We start from the raw sequence: 16703 nt of genomic DNA on the forward strand, positions 1-16703 counted from the left end.
GCAAAAACGTGCACGCGTTGCATTGCTTTGAATGGTAACGCGTGCACGTTTGGCGATTCCCTTGCGGGAGCGAGCAGCGGCGCCATATGTTAGCAATTATCGTGCATTGCTGCTCGCTCCCGCAAGGGAATCGCGCAGGCCCCCTCCTCTCTCCCCCCCGCTGCCGCGCGCGCTTGTGCGTGTTTCCATTGCACTCACGCAGAATAGGGGGAAGGTGTCACTTTTTGGATGTCATTTCGCTATAATATTGCAGTTTCTTTATATTTCATTATTGCTTTTGTGTGGTTTTTAGTAATTATAAGATTCCTTGTTGACCCGTTTGGGAGGACCCCGAGCGGTAGCGTGCTTTAGGTACATGGAGTATTGCCTCCATTGCACTTGCGTAGAGATCAGATGATTGGCTAGCGTCAGAGGGAGGCTATCTTTTTTTTTTACCCGTAATAGAGGAAAAACATATCGGTGCCCGTGGAGGAGTGCATTTGGGGTAAGTGATTTTACTCTGCAGAAGGGTACTTAGAATATCCCGGAGGTGTAGTTGGCACTGGTAGACTGAGCAGGCATATATATGTTTATGTCGCCACAGTGTGATGTAAAGACTTGCTGGTTCACAAATGATTAAGACTCATTCAGGCACACTCGTCTGAATACTTTAATAAGATCGAGTGCTCTCTTTGAAGTTGTAAGGTACGTCGGATAGAGTATTTATCCACATATATGCTGTTCAGTTGAGAATGGTTTTCGATTGAGATTGATGGTTTGTTGCTCTGTCTCCCCTTTAGCATGTGGGTCCAAGTAATATTGAGGACCGCTTTCTTTGTACTACACAGTGAATGTTGAGACCGTGATACAGGCACACACAAGCCCTCTGGGTGAGGCTTCACAAGTGAGTTCTGTAAAAAGATTTTTTTTCTTATGCATTAGACAGGCGGTGCCCACGAAGTTTGAGGCTCGTAGAGTCACACTCACTAAGGTGGGTGACGGCACTTGATTAATTGTATTCACTTTTGTAACACTGTAACATGATGATGGCATGGAAACAGGGTTTATTGTGATTTTTCTTGGATGATTAGTCCGATCAGTAGGTTTTTTGCAGTTATGCTGCATTCTGGTCGTTTTAGAATCAAGGACTATGTTTAATAGCAATTTTAAATCACAATAAGTTTTGACTATTTCTTTTGAGTTTAGGTTATATGGGCACTTTTGCATGTCTGGGTGATCAGCACATTTTAGAGTATGAACATAGGTAACTGGAATTGAATTGGAGGTACCTGTGGTTTTGATTTTCTTTATTATGCTTTATGTTGTTCCTTATACCCTTGTCCAGATGAGGCCCGAATGAAGTGGCTGAAACGTGTCGACAGTATAAAACAAGCATTGGCATAGCCAATAGGTCTTGCCTTTGGGACCTTATAAGTGTTTAACCGTGCAACAGTTAATGTTGTTGCACCAAGGATATTGTGCTGCATAACTAAATACTTATAAGTTCAGAAAGTGAGACCTATTGGCTATGCCAATGCTTGTTTGTAATGTAATTGTTTTGAGGCCTGGTTTGAGAGTTCAGCTGCCTGAGACAGTTATGTGATCACCAGAAAAGAGCTGATAGATGTCGCACTGAGAAAGGGTCTGGGGCTCGACCTACATGTTGATATTCTCTTTGAGAAGTTGACTTAAAAATAATTGTGTTAGCCCACCTAAGGAGTTGTTTCATTGCTCATAACACAATAGGACCATTGCTATTTCAGACCACAGGTCAAATGCAGGAGAAAGAGGTGTGCATGGTGTAAACCTGATCAATACAATTAGCGGGGGTTTTACTTTTTGAACTCTCTAACAAATAGTATAGTGATGGCTTTTACATTAAACTGCTAGCCAAGAACCATACAAAGTGGCTTTACATTGTAAACATTTACATTGTGAACACCCTGACAAACACCGTGTTTTTCAACCTGTGGTCCGGGGCCCCTGGGGATCAGATAAGCCTACTTGGTGGGGGTGGGGGGTTCTGCAGCAGCGTAGAAAAGTAAATAATATTAACAGATACAGAGTATAAAAATAAAGAAGCCAAATGTAAAATTGAGCATTTTAAAACATTCTGTTAACATGAAGACATTTGAAATTGGAAGCTAAAAATTAAAGTTAGTATCCGCAGAATGATTAGTAGGAGCAGTGTAAGTGCACCAAATAGACTTTAGTATGAACTTTAGTATGAATGACGAGTGACCTCAATTTAAATTAGAAAATCTCCAACCTTTCCATTAAAATTAAAAGTTAGATTTTTTTATATTTGTTTGTAAATTAAATGAAATATTACATCTTTGTTTATTTGTTTAATGTATGTTTGTTTCTGTACCTTTGTGACATTTTTGTTATATATCGAAAATCCCTAGGTTCCAGTAATAACTCAATGGGGGTCCACGGATTCCAGTAATGGTCCGATGGGGGTCCCCGGGCTCCAGTAAGGATAAAATGGGGGTCCACAGAAGTCAAAATGTCACCGCTGTAGGCAATACCTTTACATTATGAACCCTGTGACAATTGCAATAGGAAGGAAGTGTACATTATGAACTCTGACGAATGGAATAGAAAGGGATTTACATTGTGACCTCAATGACAAACACCACAGGAAGAAGCTTTACATTTTGAACGCTTTGACAAAGTGCCAGGTACCCCTTCAGCAGTTGACTCTCAGTGGGAGAGCAGGTTGAGCCGTCTAATGTGTCTCGTGGGGAGGTAGATTAATTATGGTGAACTGAAGCTCACAACTCAAAATACGTTCAATAGCAGCAATAAATGATTGTCCAGTCAAGTAAAAGTAATATTTATATATGAACATAAAGTACAATACAGAAACAATACACAGAGTCCCCTGAGGTCAGGGTGTAATGCTTAGTCTCCAAGCTGGCTAGGGTATTAGAATGCAGAATGTGGAGGCAAATATTCCACTGCTAAAACTTGTGTAAGCAACTTTACAATGTGTAGCTGTTGGAGCATGTCCTGATGGGACGACAGTGATGGCTTCACCCACACACTCATAACTAGCAGACTGGACAACTGAAACGCCCTTTACGCCGGAATCAACAAATCCCTGCTCCAAAAACTCCAGACCATCCAGAACACCGCTGCTAGACTTGTCCTCGGCATCCCACGACATGAACACATCACCCACCACGACGAGACTTCCACTGGCTCCCCGTTTAGAAGAGAGTAACCTTCAAGCTACTCACGCCTACACATCCCTCCACAACACGGGACCCCAATACCTCAATGAAAGAGTCTCCTTCCACGTACCCAAGTGAAACCTCTGCTCCGCCGACCTATCCCTCGTTGAAACACCACGCATCCGCAGAGCCAGAGCTGGCGAAAGAGCCTACTCCTCCATTGCCGCAAAGACCTGGAACGAGCTCCCGCTCAACATCAGACATTCCCCCACTCTGCACGCCTTCAGGAAGAGCCCCAAGACCTGGCTCCTTGGCTGAATCAGAAGTGCACTCCCCCCTCCCCCAGCGCAGTCCACAAATCCCTGATTGAATGATTGATGGCTTCATGGTTCTGTGCAATGTCTCAATAATAAATATACTTTCTATGTATATCTACCTTTGGTGTGCTTACTTCGCCACCACATAATTTGGCGATGAGCAGAAGTCACCGCACATAGCCCACGCAATCCTGCACATCCAGTGGTGAGGCTTGCAATTGCATTTAAATTTCCAAGGTGAGCTGGAGAGCGCATTGCACTTTCTTGCAGCTCTATGGATAAGCAAATCTTCACAACAGAGCCGTGCAGCAGTGTGGAGCATACCCAAGAGAAACCTCCGCTCACCTAGCCCTCGCTGAAACCCCGCGCATCAGTAGAGCCTGAGCGGGCAGAAGAGCCTACTCCTACATTGTGGCAAATACCTGGAACAAGCTCCTGCTCAACATCAGATGTTCCCCCACTATGCACACCTTCAGGAAGAGCCTCAAGACCTGGTTCTTTGGCTGAATCAGAGCTGCACACCCCATCCCCCAGTGCCTTGAGACCCTCACTGGTGAGTAACGCGGTCCACAAATCCATGATTGATTGATTGATGGCTTCATGGTTGTGTGCAATGTCTCAACAATAAATATACTTTCTATGTATATCTACCTTTGTTGTGCTTACTTCGCCACCACATAATTTGGCGATGAGCAGAAGTCACCGCACATAGCCCACGAAATCCTGCACATCCAGTGCTGAGGCTGGCAATTAAAGGTTACATTTCCAAGGTGATCTGGGGAGCGCATTGCACTTTCTTGCAGTTCTATGGATAAGCGAATCTTCCCAACAGAGCCGTGCAGCAGTGTGGAGCGCACTTCTTTGGAGGTGGAGTGATCGTTCGTGTTGTCCATCTCAACGCTAGACTGAGCATCCAGAGTTCGCCTTTTTAAGGGTTGTGCAGTCATCCTTCACATTCCAGTTGTTGCGTAATGTCACCCAACCTATGGACACCATTTTAAGTAGTCGGCAATATCTAGATCCATAGTGCATGTTTATGTGTTCCAGTGATTGTAGTATGCTGTGTTCCGATAGGTCGCCATTTTGTTTTTTCAGCACACAAGCACAGCGCGCCAGTCTACTGTGTTTGCATCAAATTCATGCCCACGTCTGGCCATTGGGCATGATCTACAAGGTAGTAGTCTAGTCTACAAGTCAACGGTCATGCATGTGTATTATCATTACTCCTTATGCTGCACATTGAAAGCAGAGGGTTTTCGGCTACAGTGACGCACACACCAGATCAGAAACAAGAGACAGCATCTACTTGCTTGTGTGCATGACGGTGATATGCACACCAGTGTAATTATCAATACAGCGTGCTCCTGCTTTGGAGTGTCAGCCTCGTCTTAAGGCAGTGATATGCACACCAGAGGGGAGCAAGATACAGCATACCTATACTTGGATGCATGATGGTGATATGCACACCAGTTTAATTTCTCGTGCAGCATGTCCCTGCTTTGATGTGAGTTTGTGAAACACGCACCAGTGGTGGTACAGTGCTGTTTCCCCCCTTCAAGTGACAGCTGATGGTGGATCCATGGATTACAATGGCAGCACGCTCTGATTTTGGGTGACTTTATTAGTTGTGGTGTTTTTTTTCTCCCACTAGTATATGTATGCTCAGGATTTTGCTATTGGTTTGTCCTACAACCCTACAGATAACAACCCTACAGATCTTTATTATTTGTACATGGTTTAAGCAATGTTAGTATTTTTTTATACCATATCCAACTAGGTGATTAGGCTCTGGTATATTGGGAATACATTAATAATAGAAGAATTTCTAAATTTCTACATCTAACTTGGTGTTTGAGTAGTTTTAGGTTTAGTCATGCAGTCATCCTCCTCCATATCTAGAATCTCCAGGCAATCCGGGGATTCCATAGAAACAATGGCTTAATGCATTTGAAATGTATCTAGAGGCAATTTGTGCATTAAGAAAAACAACTTCTGCACTCATCGGGGTTTGAAGGTAGGGAGGTTTTTAAACATCTGCCAGAGTTAGTTCTAGCTGAGGGTGAAATGTTAGATGAGTAAAAAGAAGTGGTAAACAAATTGGTAGCGAGGTTTGACTTTCAAACCAGTTTGGTAGTTCTGTGACATACGTTTTTCAAAAGATCACACATGCAGAATGAGGATGTTGATGCTCATATTAGCATCCTAAGGAAATTATGTTCACAACGCAATTTGGGGAATTCACTAACCAATTGATTAGAGATCACTTCATTGGTCACTGCTTCGACAGACAGATGCAACAAAAACTTCTCACAATGGGCAATCCATCTTTGGAAGAGGTCATTAAAGTGGCTAAGAGTGTTGAGTTATCACAATTATCTCTAAAATATTTGAATGTCACTTTTATTGTAAAAGAAAATGTTAATGCTGTACCAAGCGGCCAAGTTGTATGTAAAGATGTCAAAAACACTGAAAAAATGTCTAAACGCACCAATATATTCTATAGGTTTGGCAATTCCCCACATACCAGAGAAGGTAAAGGGTGCCCGAACAAGAATGTTGCTTGTCAGAAAGGAACAACATATGGTGAGAGAATTCCAAGTCATGATTGTGGTTGTCACTGATGACTAGATTGTCAGCGGAGACCTGAATGAATTCGTAGATCTATATGTTGATGTCACTGTGGGCGAGAAGAGCTTGCATCTATTGGTCAATTTGGGTGCACGAGTAACAATAATTACTTCCGATTTATTTTGCAAAACATGGAGGAACAGGGAGTTGTTTCCTCCAGATCAAGCTCCTGTATCATACGAAGGCAGGGCGATTGAATTGGAGGGCTTCATTGAGAATGTACTGGAGTCTAAGGGGTGCAAAATCCAATGCAAGGTTTATGTGGCCCTAAGAGGTCTCAATATCTTAGGTTGGTTTCACCAAGGGATTTTCTGGATGGTGCTTAAATCGGGGGTTAGTTAGCAGGTCCTGGCCATCAAAGACTTACCAGCCTCTGATCCTATTGAGTGGGAGTGTCAGAGCGTCTTTGCAAAACGTTTGGGAAAAATTCTAGAATTTAAACATAATATAAAAGTTAAACAGAGAGCCGTTCCGGTCAAGCATAAGATTAAATCTGTCCCTTTTAGTGTTAGGAAAGATCTCAAAAGGGAGCTTGATACTCTACAAAAAAGAGGTGTGATTTAGCATACTGAATCTAGCTTGTGGTTATCCTCCCGGGTCGTAGGCCTCAAACAAAATGGAGACCTGCAGTTATCCATTGATTTGCGGAGCCTTAACAAGGAAACCTTGGTTGATTCTCACCCGTTAGCAAGGATTAATGGTCTTTTAGAGGAATTGAACAGTGCAGAGTGGTTCGGTAAGATTAACCTGACATCGGTGTACCATCAGTTGGTGCTGGAAGAAACGTCCCGCTATTTCACCGCTTTCAACTCACCTTTTGGTATGTTCTAATCCTGCCAGATGCCTTTTGGGCTGGCTTCTGCTGCCTCTGTTTTTCTGCGAATCATGCAACAATTGCTAGATGGTTATTCAGGGTGTCCCTGTTTTTCAGGATGATGTCTTCATCTTCGCCAAACACTAGGAAGATCTTGATAATGTGTTGAGGGTGGTTCTTCAAATATTTGAAAAAAAGGTGGTTGTAAAGGAAGAAAAATGTGAGTTTTGGAAAAGGGACATAGAGTTTCTTGACCATAGTATTTCAAGAAAAGGTATTTGTCCAAGGCCAGGATTGATTAGAGCTGTGGTGGAATGTCCTAGTTCCAAGAGTAAGAAGGAATTTCGCTCATTTATTGGCCTCTGTGAATTCTAGGCCAGGTTTATTCCGGGATATGTTACGAAAATGAAATCACTTACTAACAGGTAGAAAAACAATGTGCTGCTTATCTGGGTTGATAACTGCCAAGAAACTTTTGATCTGGTCAAATCGGAAATGATGAACGCAAAGGCGTTGTGTGCATATGATCCTAGCATATCTTGTACCACCACTGTGGATGCTAGTAAATATGGGGAGGGTGCCATTAGCTATGCATCTAGAGTGCTTCATGAGCGTGAGTTGACCTACTCCATTATAGAAAAAGAGCTTTTGGCTTGTACTGGGTGAGTGAAAAATTCAGAAGCTATGTATGGGTAAAAAGATTTATCATTTAGACCAATCACAAGCTGCTTTTTATATTCTGAGTGGTGACATGGTTAAGTATACCACCCCATGTATAGCCCGACTTTCCACTTAATTGCTACAATACGATTTTGAAGTCAGGCACATTCCAGGTGAAGAAAATGTCACTGCAGATCTACTGTCTAGATTACCTGTAGGTGATTCGTATATGGTTGACCCTGAAGATGATAGGAAGGTCTCTTTTGTAGCACTAGTGGATGCTGACATTAAAGCATGTGCTGGGATGGATTGGAAGAAAGTGGGTGATGAAGACACGGTGTTGGGGCAGGTCAAGGAGTTCATTGTGAATAGATGGCCCCAGGAAAGAAATGTGTGTTCTGATATTCAATCATTCTGTATGATTGCTGAGGAACTTTCCATTGAAGATGATGTGGTAATGAGATGTTACAAGTGTTTTCCTCCCACTACTTTACATGCTTTGTTGGCAAACAGTGCTCATGAAGGACATCTGGTTTCATCCATGATGAAGAAAAAGGGTTAGAGCCCATTACTGGCGGCCCTCTATGGACATAGACATGGTGGTTAAGGAATGCTTGGCAAGTGGTAGAGCGGAGAGAAGGTTCAAAGTAGTAACACTACCTTTACAGCCAATTCAGTTCCCTGAAAGGCCATGGGTGAAAGTGAGGATAGACATGGTGTGACCTTTCTACTTTCTACCTTACCATCAGAAGTATGCGTTTGTGCTAATGGATTACCATAGCAAATGGCCTGAGGTTTCTTTTTAACACCCACTATGAGTAATGCAGTGTTATTTCTGAAAGATATTTTTTATTAGGGAAGGTTTCCCAGAATGACTCATCTAAGACAATGTAGTTCAATTTGTAATTCAAGATATTGAGCTTTTCTTGAAAGAATCATGGGTGAGACAACTAAGGAGTTCTATCATCCTCAAACGAATGGTTTAGTGGAAAGGATACATTGGGTCGTAATTGGGTGTATAAATGGGGCCAGAAACAATAGTTGTGACATTGAAAAAGCAATTAAATCTATACTGTGGTTGTATCTTACTACGTCACATTCTCTCACCAAGGTGTTCCCTTTGGAGTGGCTAAGAGGAATTCAATCCACACCAATACTTTATACAGCCAGTGAGCCAAAACTGGCCCAAAAATATTTAGGAGAAATTTATACCATAGGCCTACAGTTAGTAGAGTGGAAAGTGAACCGAATACCTATTAAACTGTTAGAGTACCACTTAGTGCGTTTTATAATTGACTATCACTCACACTAATCTACACTAACAGCCCCACACTTCACATACGGCAAAACCGAAAGATTTCCGTCAAAGAGCCCTCTTGCGGGTGCCCGTTGGGCATAGCAGTTCCAGTCCAATGAGGAGCATGCCCTAGGACAAGCATGACACCCTTCGGGGTGTGTGAGGGCTCTTGCACCTAAGCAGTCAGGCCCCCACCATGCTGATTCCTCAGCTCACTGCCAACCTTTCACCCTTATTTCTCTTTAAAGGAACTGCATATCCCTTTGTCGTGACACTTTTGAAAGAAACTTTCACAGTACACACAAAGGACCCTAACAACAGGTCTGCCGTTGCCTTTGTCCCCCTAGTCAGGTTGGAATCAAACCCCGGGAAGAGGGAAGAACTGGCCCAATTAGTTTGGTGGCAGGCCAGGGATTGCTCCTTACACGCAGGCTGGAACTGGGTATTTTTAGATGGCACCCTCAAAACCTAGAATCAGAACACTCCTAGACCTGTGGAGACTCAGAATAAGGACTGACCTGCCCTTCTGAAGCCTGAGGAAGGACTGGACCTGCTTGCCTTTCACCCAGGACCCCACATCATTCCAAGGGTCAGTTGGTTGTCCTCCTGTTTGAGCTACAGGGACAACACAACAGAGGCCCTTCACTGCAACTGTCCAGCTGACCGGTACCAGCAGGACCTGCCTGAACGCTGTTGCTGGTCACTGCTGGAGTGAGTCCTAGCCTCTGAGGTGTCCCCCAGGTCCTGGACCCTTTACTGATGTTAAAGTGGACTCCTCCAACCTCAAAGCTTCAAGAACTGGACTCCAGGTGAAAGACCAGAGGTTTTGAACTCTTGGTGTCAAAAAGAATCATCACTGGTCTTCTCGCAAATGTGAGTGGACTTCACCAATGCCAATGTGGGACATGCAGACACCACCTTCCCGGATCCCCGTGACTTCACTGCATGGGACTTTTTTTGCCGACAATTGCCTTCCCTTTGCCACCAACACAAATTTCCAATCAGTGAACAGCTCTTCACGCTAATGATGACCTCACCGCCAATGCACGGTTCCATCCAAGGCGTAACACTTCAGCAACCTATCATTGATGAGCACCTCTCTGAATCTAGCCTGCAGGCCGACCACCAAGTGCCCTATCGACTAGGGCTTCTTGAGGGAAAACTGGACTAAATAAGAAGATAACATTTCCACCGGGACAAATCTGGTCCCTGTATCAGACCAGCGCACCATTGCAGTTGGCCTTAACTTTTGATTTTGACCCAGTTCTTCACGACCAGATAACCAAGATTGCCACTTTGTGCTTCTTGGTGCTATTTCTACTGAAAACTTTAAACATTCATAACTCCTGTTCTACCAGTTCGATTTTAGTTGCTTTGGTATCAATTTATTTGCTAAAATGTATTCCTTTTTTCTTAAAAATGGGTTTGCCGTTTTTTATGTGTTTTTTCACTCTATATCTGTTTTAGTGCTGCATAAATAGATACACCTTGCCTCTAAGTTAAGCCTGATTGCTTTGTGCCAAGCTGCCAGAGCGGGTCAAGCACAAGTTTATTTAGTGGCTTTTGTGATTCACTTTGACAAGGATTGTGGTCATTGCTTAAGTGGCTCTCACCCCTTCTAATAGCCCAATTTTTTACACTCTGCTAATGACCTGTTTGGACTAGTATGACATAGTTTACACTTGTCTCCGTAAAGAACGAAGTGCCATTTTACAACAAGTACAAAATCATACACCCAGAATGTGCCCACAAAAGGGGAATAGGATCACATCAAACCAGTGAGGATTTTATTTTATATCCTTAGACATGTAATCCAGCCTTAGACATGTAATCCAGCCTAAGAACCCACCCATGTACTCCTTCGGCGTAACGATATTTTACTCTCAGATGATAACAGCACGTTTATGTTTGGAGAATGGCAGGTGAAGGCAGACACTGCCTACCAGAAGAGACGTTAGAGTGTGTCTGTTGTGCCGGCAATGAATATTTGAGCTCATGGATTGGCACTGGGATCCTGTGGAAACTGTTTTAAACACTACACATTTTGTTGTGGTTGATGGAAGTCAGGTGTGTCTATCCTTACAAGTTTACTACGTTCTCCTTCCTTTGTTTTTAATTTTCTCCTTTTTTATGTGTGGCTTAAGGACATTTTTAATGGTATCATCAGCCTCATGTAATAAAAAAAGAAATACAAAATATATCCATATAAACATACATAGATGAGCTCTACGTTTGCCTTCTTCAAGAAGTGGTGTGTACAGCATACAGGACTCATTGGGCCAAACCACTTCAGTCATTGGCTCTTTTGAACTGTGAGTGATGGCACATTATTCATTGACATGTTCACATCCTCCTATAGAAGAGGCACTCTTTAATAGATGAGATGGTGAGCCAGACGTATACTTTGATACTGCTTTTTTTCCTCTCCATTCGCTATCCCTTTTTTAGTTATCCTTGTGTGTTTAAAATATGTCTGCAGGTTACAGTAATTCAAAGCCAATAGCACCTTTTCTTTGAAACAATACGAATCATATTTTCCTCCGACGTGCATTAGAGGTAAAAAAATGTTATACCTCTTCTAAATACAAATACTTATTGAGAAGCACGAACATTGTTTTACTAAAATTATAGCAGAGTTTTTTTATATTTAAAATGGTAATTTAAAGTACGTGGCCGCCACACTGAAATGTGGCAGATCTCATGAATACCTAATCTAGGTCTAACCTACACAGCAGAATGGATTCTAATTATCAAGAAATGCATATCATTGAATTTTAAATCTTTCTTAATCTATTAAAGCCCTAAACTGACCTAGGTGACGGACACTTTGCAAAACATCTAAATAAATAAATATGGTGCATATTTGATTTAGTGGTAAAAATATTGCAAAAAGAAATTAAGAGAAATGGCCACCTAGGAAGACGTACAGAATCCATCAGGAAGTAAACTGAATAGCTGACCTTGGAGATGATCCAGTGTAAACCTACTCGCATTCAAGTTCATCTCGTTTGAGACAGACATGCGGAAAAATGTCAGCATGTCTACAGCTGCAATACTTGACAAATAACCATAAAGCAAACATATATTCAATTAACATGCAATACGTTTGTGGCTTAGGCTAATTTATTTAAACCAAAACCAAAAAGCAAGCAATTTCTCAAAAACCACAAATTTAATGTATCATTCAATATACACTGTGTTCCCAAAAATTTAATGTGAAGTCACATGAAAGTATATGCATAAAAATATACTCCAAATGAGGAAAAATATATGACTTTGATTATCTTAGAGGACAGTGTCTGCTTAGTTGACTTGTAATATAAATATGGAAATACCCGTGCATGTACTAGCACACGGGTGGCGTGACACCTCCTTAAGGCAATTAAAATTAGCATTAATGAAAATGAAAAAAGGTAAAAATGCCCTCCCAAATATCTAACCCTAAAGTTTGGGTACACTCAACAGCATTTTGTAGTTTGGGCACATGGGTCTGTATCCATGGTTCTATAGGAGCACACATCTATTTCGCACCCACCCATCTGCAAGCCACTTGCATGAGGCCCATTATGTCTATAAGATTCAGCTGTACATTTTTGGACACCTGCATCTTGCAGACATAATATTAGGTTTTCTCTTTCTATGTACTTTGAGAGCAAGACTGAGGACCATTTTCTAAGGAAGCAAGTATTCAGCATTTTAGACTAGCGTTATAACACTAATAGGCCACTTCCACAATTTGTCAGTGACAAATTGTTTCAAATAATTAGTAGACATGAACCCAAAAATTCTTGCACCGCTTTGTGCACATTCACTCAACTATGGATGCAAAAATCAACTCATTTACAAAATTGAACATCTATAAAACAAGAAAAATACAATTAAGCTAGAAAGAAAAGCTTTAACGGACCCCCTAAGGGAGTAGGAAGATGACAAAAGGTGGTAAGAGTGACCTCCAACTTCAGACAGGTGGAGACTAGGGGTGGGCAGAAAAATCCTCTCCGCCAGCATAGCGGATAAAGCCAGCCACCCCTGCTCCCCGACCCGGTCCCTGATTCTGAAAGCAACCAGGCCGGGGAGAGCCTCCCCGGGCCCCGGTGGACCCCTGTCGCCAGCGCCCGGACCCTAGGCTGGCTTGCAGGACAGGGGACTCCCGGGGCCCACCGGAAGGAGCATGTGCCCCGGGCCCGGTCCCAGCTTCCGAACCCTAGCCAGGCTGGGGAGAGCCTCCCCGGACCCCGGTGGACCCCCATCACCAGCACCCAGACCCTCGGCTGGCTTCCAGGATGGGGGACTCCCACACCCTGGGACACAGCACGAGTCCCGGGCCCGGGCCCGGTCCCAGCTTCCAAACCCTAGCCAGGCTGGGGAGAGCCTCCCCAGGCCCTGGTGGACCATCCCGTCCCCAGCGCCCGGACCCTCGGCTGGCTTCTAGGATGGGGGGCTCCTGCAGCCTGGGACCCTGGGACACAGCACAAGCCCCCGGCCCGGTCACAGCTTCTGAACCCTAGCCATGCCGGGGAGAGCCTCCCCAGGCCCCGGTGGACCCCCGTCCCCAGCGCCCAGACCCTCGGCTGGCTTGCAGGACGGGAGACTCCCGCACCAAGGGGCCCACCGGACAGAGCACAAGCCCCGGGCCCAGTCCTAGCTTCCGAACCCTAGCTAGGCCGGGGAGATCCTTACCGGTGGACCCCCGTCTCCAGCACTCAGAACCTCGGCTGGCTTCCAGGACGGGGGGCTCCCGCACCCTGGGACACAGCACGAGCCCCGGGCCCGGTCCCAGCTTCCGAACCCTAGCCAGGCCGGAGAGAGCCTCCCCAGGCCCTGGTGGATCACCCCGTCCCCAGCGCCCGGACCCTCGGCTGGCTTCCTGGATGGGGGGCTCCTGCAGCCTGGGACCCTGGGACACAGCACAAGCCCCGGGCCCGGTCCCAGCTTCTGAACCCTAGCCATGCCGGGGAGAGCCTCCCCAGGCCCCGGTGGACCCCCGTCCCCAGCACCCAGACCCTCGGCTGGCTTGCAGGACAGGAGACTCCCGCACCCCGGGGCCCACCGGACAGAGCACAAGCCCCGGGCCCGGTCCTAGCTTCCAAACCCTAGCCAGGCCAGGGAGATCCTTACCGGTGGACCCCTGTCTCCAGCACTCAGAACCTCGGCTGGCTTGCAGGACGGGGGGCTCCCGCAACCTGGGACGGAGCACGAGCCTTGGGCCCGGTCACAGCTTCCAAACCCTAGCCAGGCCAGAGGGAGCCTACCCGGGCCCCAATATGATCCCCAGACCATCGTCTGGCTTGCAGGATGCGGGGATCCCGCACCCCGGGGCCTGCCAGATGGAGCTCAAGCCCCAGGCCCGGACCCAGGTTCAGAACCCTAGCCAGGCTGGGGAGAGCCTTCCCGGGCCCTGATGGACCCCCGTAACCAGCACCCGGACCCTATGATGGCTGCCCGGACCCTATGTTGGCTTGCAGGATGGGGGCTCACACACCCCGGGGTCTGCCGGATGGAGCTCAAGCCACAGGCCCGGACCCAGCTTCAGGACCCTAGCCAGGCCGGGGAGAGCCTCCCCGGGCCCCGGGATGACCCAGCACCCAGATGGCCTGGGAGGGTGCCGTACTCAGTCGCCCTTGCAGTCCGGCGAGGGGTGGCCAGGCGCACGAGGCAGCTACTCGGGAGGCTCCTTCCCCGGGGCTGCTGCTCGCCTCCCTGCCCGACTGGGGCAGTGGGAAGGAGAGGCCCGGCCATCCCAGGTCACCTGGTCACCCTGCCGACCCACAAGGGATGGTAGCCCCCATCCCCTCACCCCGGTGTGGCAGGGACGGGAGGGGGAGGGCACGTGGTGGAAGCAGCCTCCCGCGAACTCACATTACCCCCTCTGTTTCCCTTCCGCCGGCACGGCGGCAGAGGGACCCACCCCTGGGTGTGGTGGAGGAAAGCGTCCGTGGGCGCCCACGCACGGAGAGACAAAAGCTTGGCTCAGAGGATGACTTTCAATAGATTGCAGCGAGGTAGCTGCTTACGAAACCCTGACCCAGAATCAGGTCGTCTACGAATGATTTAGCACCGGGTGCCCCACGAACATGCGGTGCACTAAGGGCGATGGAGGCGGCCCCCTTCCGTCCGCGCTCTGGTCCCCAAGCGAGCGGCTCTATGCACCGGCCCCCCGAGAGAGGCCGGCTATCCCAAGCCAGCCTAGGCTCCACAGCACTGCGGTATCGTTACGGTTTAGGGGGGATTCTGACTTAGAGGCACTCAGTCATAATCCCACAGATGGTAGCTTCGCCCCAATGGCTCTGCAGCCAAGCACATACACCAAATGTCTGAACCTGCGGTTCCTCTCGTATTGAGCAGGATTACTATTGCAACAACACATCATCAGTAGGGTAAAATTAACCTGTCTCACGACAGTCTAAACCCAGCTCACGTTCCCTATTAGTGGGTGAACAATCCAACGCTTGGTGAATTCTGTTTCACAATGATAGGAAGAGCCGACATCGAAGGATCAAAAAGTGACGTTGCTATGAGCGCTTGGCCGCCACAAGCCATTTATCCCTATGGTAACTTTTCTGACACCCCCTGCTTGAAACCCAAAAAGTCAGAAGGATCGTGAGGCCCCACTTACACGGTCTGTATTCATACTGAAAATTGAGATCAAGCGAGCTTTTGCCCTTCTGCTCTGCGGGAGGTTTCTGTCTTCCCAGAGCTCGAAGCTGCTGCCAGGGGGGCTGTAACACCCTCCGCTGGAGCGGAGGGCCCCCTGCCACCCCGAAGCCTTCCCAGCAGACCCAGAGTCGGTCGCGGCGCACCACTGTGGAGGAAATGCGCCCTGCGGGGGCTGGTAGGGCCCGGGCACCGGTCCCGCGGAGGGGATCCGGAACTCCCGGGCCACCGACCTTCCCGCCGTGTTGAATCCTCCGGGCAGACTGCACAGACCCCACCCGTTTACCTCTCGACGGTTTCATGCCCTCTTGAACTCTCTCTTCAAAGATCTTTTCAACTTTCCCTTATGGTACTTGTTGGCTATCAGTCTCACGCCTGTATTTAGCCTTAGATGGAGTTTACCACCCGCTTTGGGCTGCATTCCCAAGCAACCCGACTCCGAAAAGACCCGATCCCGGCGGCCGGGGGCAACTACCGGCCTAACACCGTCCGCGGGGTGAGCCTCGATCAGAAGGACTTGGGCCCCCTGAGCGACGCCGGGGAGTCGGTCTTCTGTACGCCACATTTTCCGCCCCTGCCGCCGGGCGGGGATTCGGGGCTGGGCTCTTCCCTTTTCACTTGCCGTTACTGGGGGAATCCTGGTTAGTTTATTTTCCTCCGCTTAGTAATATGCTTAAATTCAGTGGGTTGCCACGTCTGATCTGAGGTCGTAGTCAGAAGAAAACGCTGGAGCGTTAAGGGGGAGCCGGGGAAGGCCAGCCCCCTGCCGGAGAAGGGGCCAGGCCTCCCGGCAGCGTGCACCCTCTTTCCCCGGATCGCATCTGGAGGGGTTTTTCCCTCGCCGGGAAGCCGGTCACGGAGGAGAGTGCCTGAGGCACGTGCACGCTGGCAGCCGGTGGGAAACCACGGACAGCCATGCGCAGCACGCAGCCAGGCACCCCGGGACCGGTCGCTATGCCCCTTCTTAGGGATCAGGCATGCCGGCAGCATACCTCCGTGGCAGGACCCGGCGAGGGACCCTGCCACGGGCGATCGGGGGGTCTGACCTTGTGGGGGGACGAAGGGGAAGCAGAGCTCACCCTGCGACGGCCCCAGCTGTGTCCCGGGGAAGCCCCAGGGCAATTGACGATCGAGCGACCCTCAGACAGGCGTAGCCCCGGGAGAAACCCGGGCTG

At 47.4% G+C, this 16703-nt stretch overlaps 1 non-coding gene and 1 pseudogene across 1 annotated transcript in view; both read right to left on the reverse strand.

The window, feature by feature from the left end:
* Positions 1 to 14831: 14831 nt before the first annotated feature.
* LOC146785493 (28S ribosomal RNA) lies at positions 14832 to 16238 on the reverse strand (annotated as a pseudogene).
* Positions 16239 to 16662: 424 nt separating this feature from the next.
* Positions 16663 to 16703, reverse strand: part of LOC146785494 (5.8S ribosomal RNA) — a 153-nt gene continuing 112 nt past the window's right edge. Inside the window, exon 1 of the ribosomal RNA XR_014971039.1 lies at positions 16663 to 16703. This exon is cut by the window's right edge and continues 112 nt beyond it. This is a non-coding gene — a ribosomal RNA (5.8S ribosomal RNA).

The sequence above is a fragment of the Triturus cristatus genome, chromosome 11, assembly GCF_964204655.1.
Source record: "Triturus cristatus chromosome 11, aTriCri1.1, whole genome shotgun sequence".
Taxonomy (NCBI): domain Eukaryota; kingdom Metazoa; phylum Chordata; class Amphibia; order Caudata; family Salamandridae; genus Triturus; species Triturus cristatus.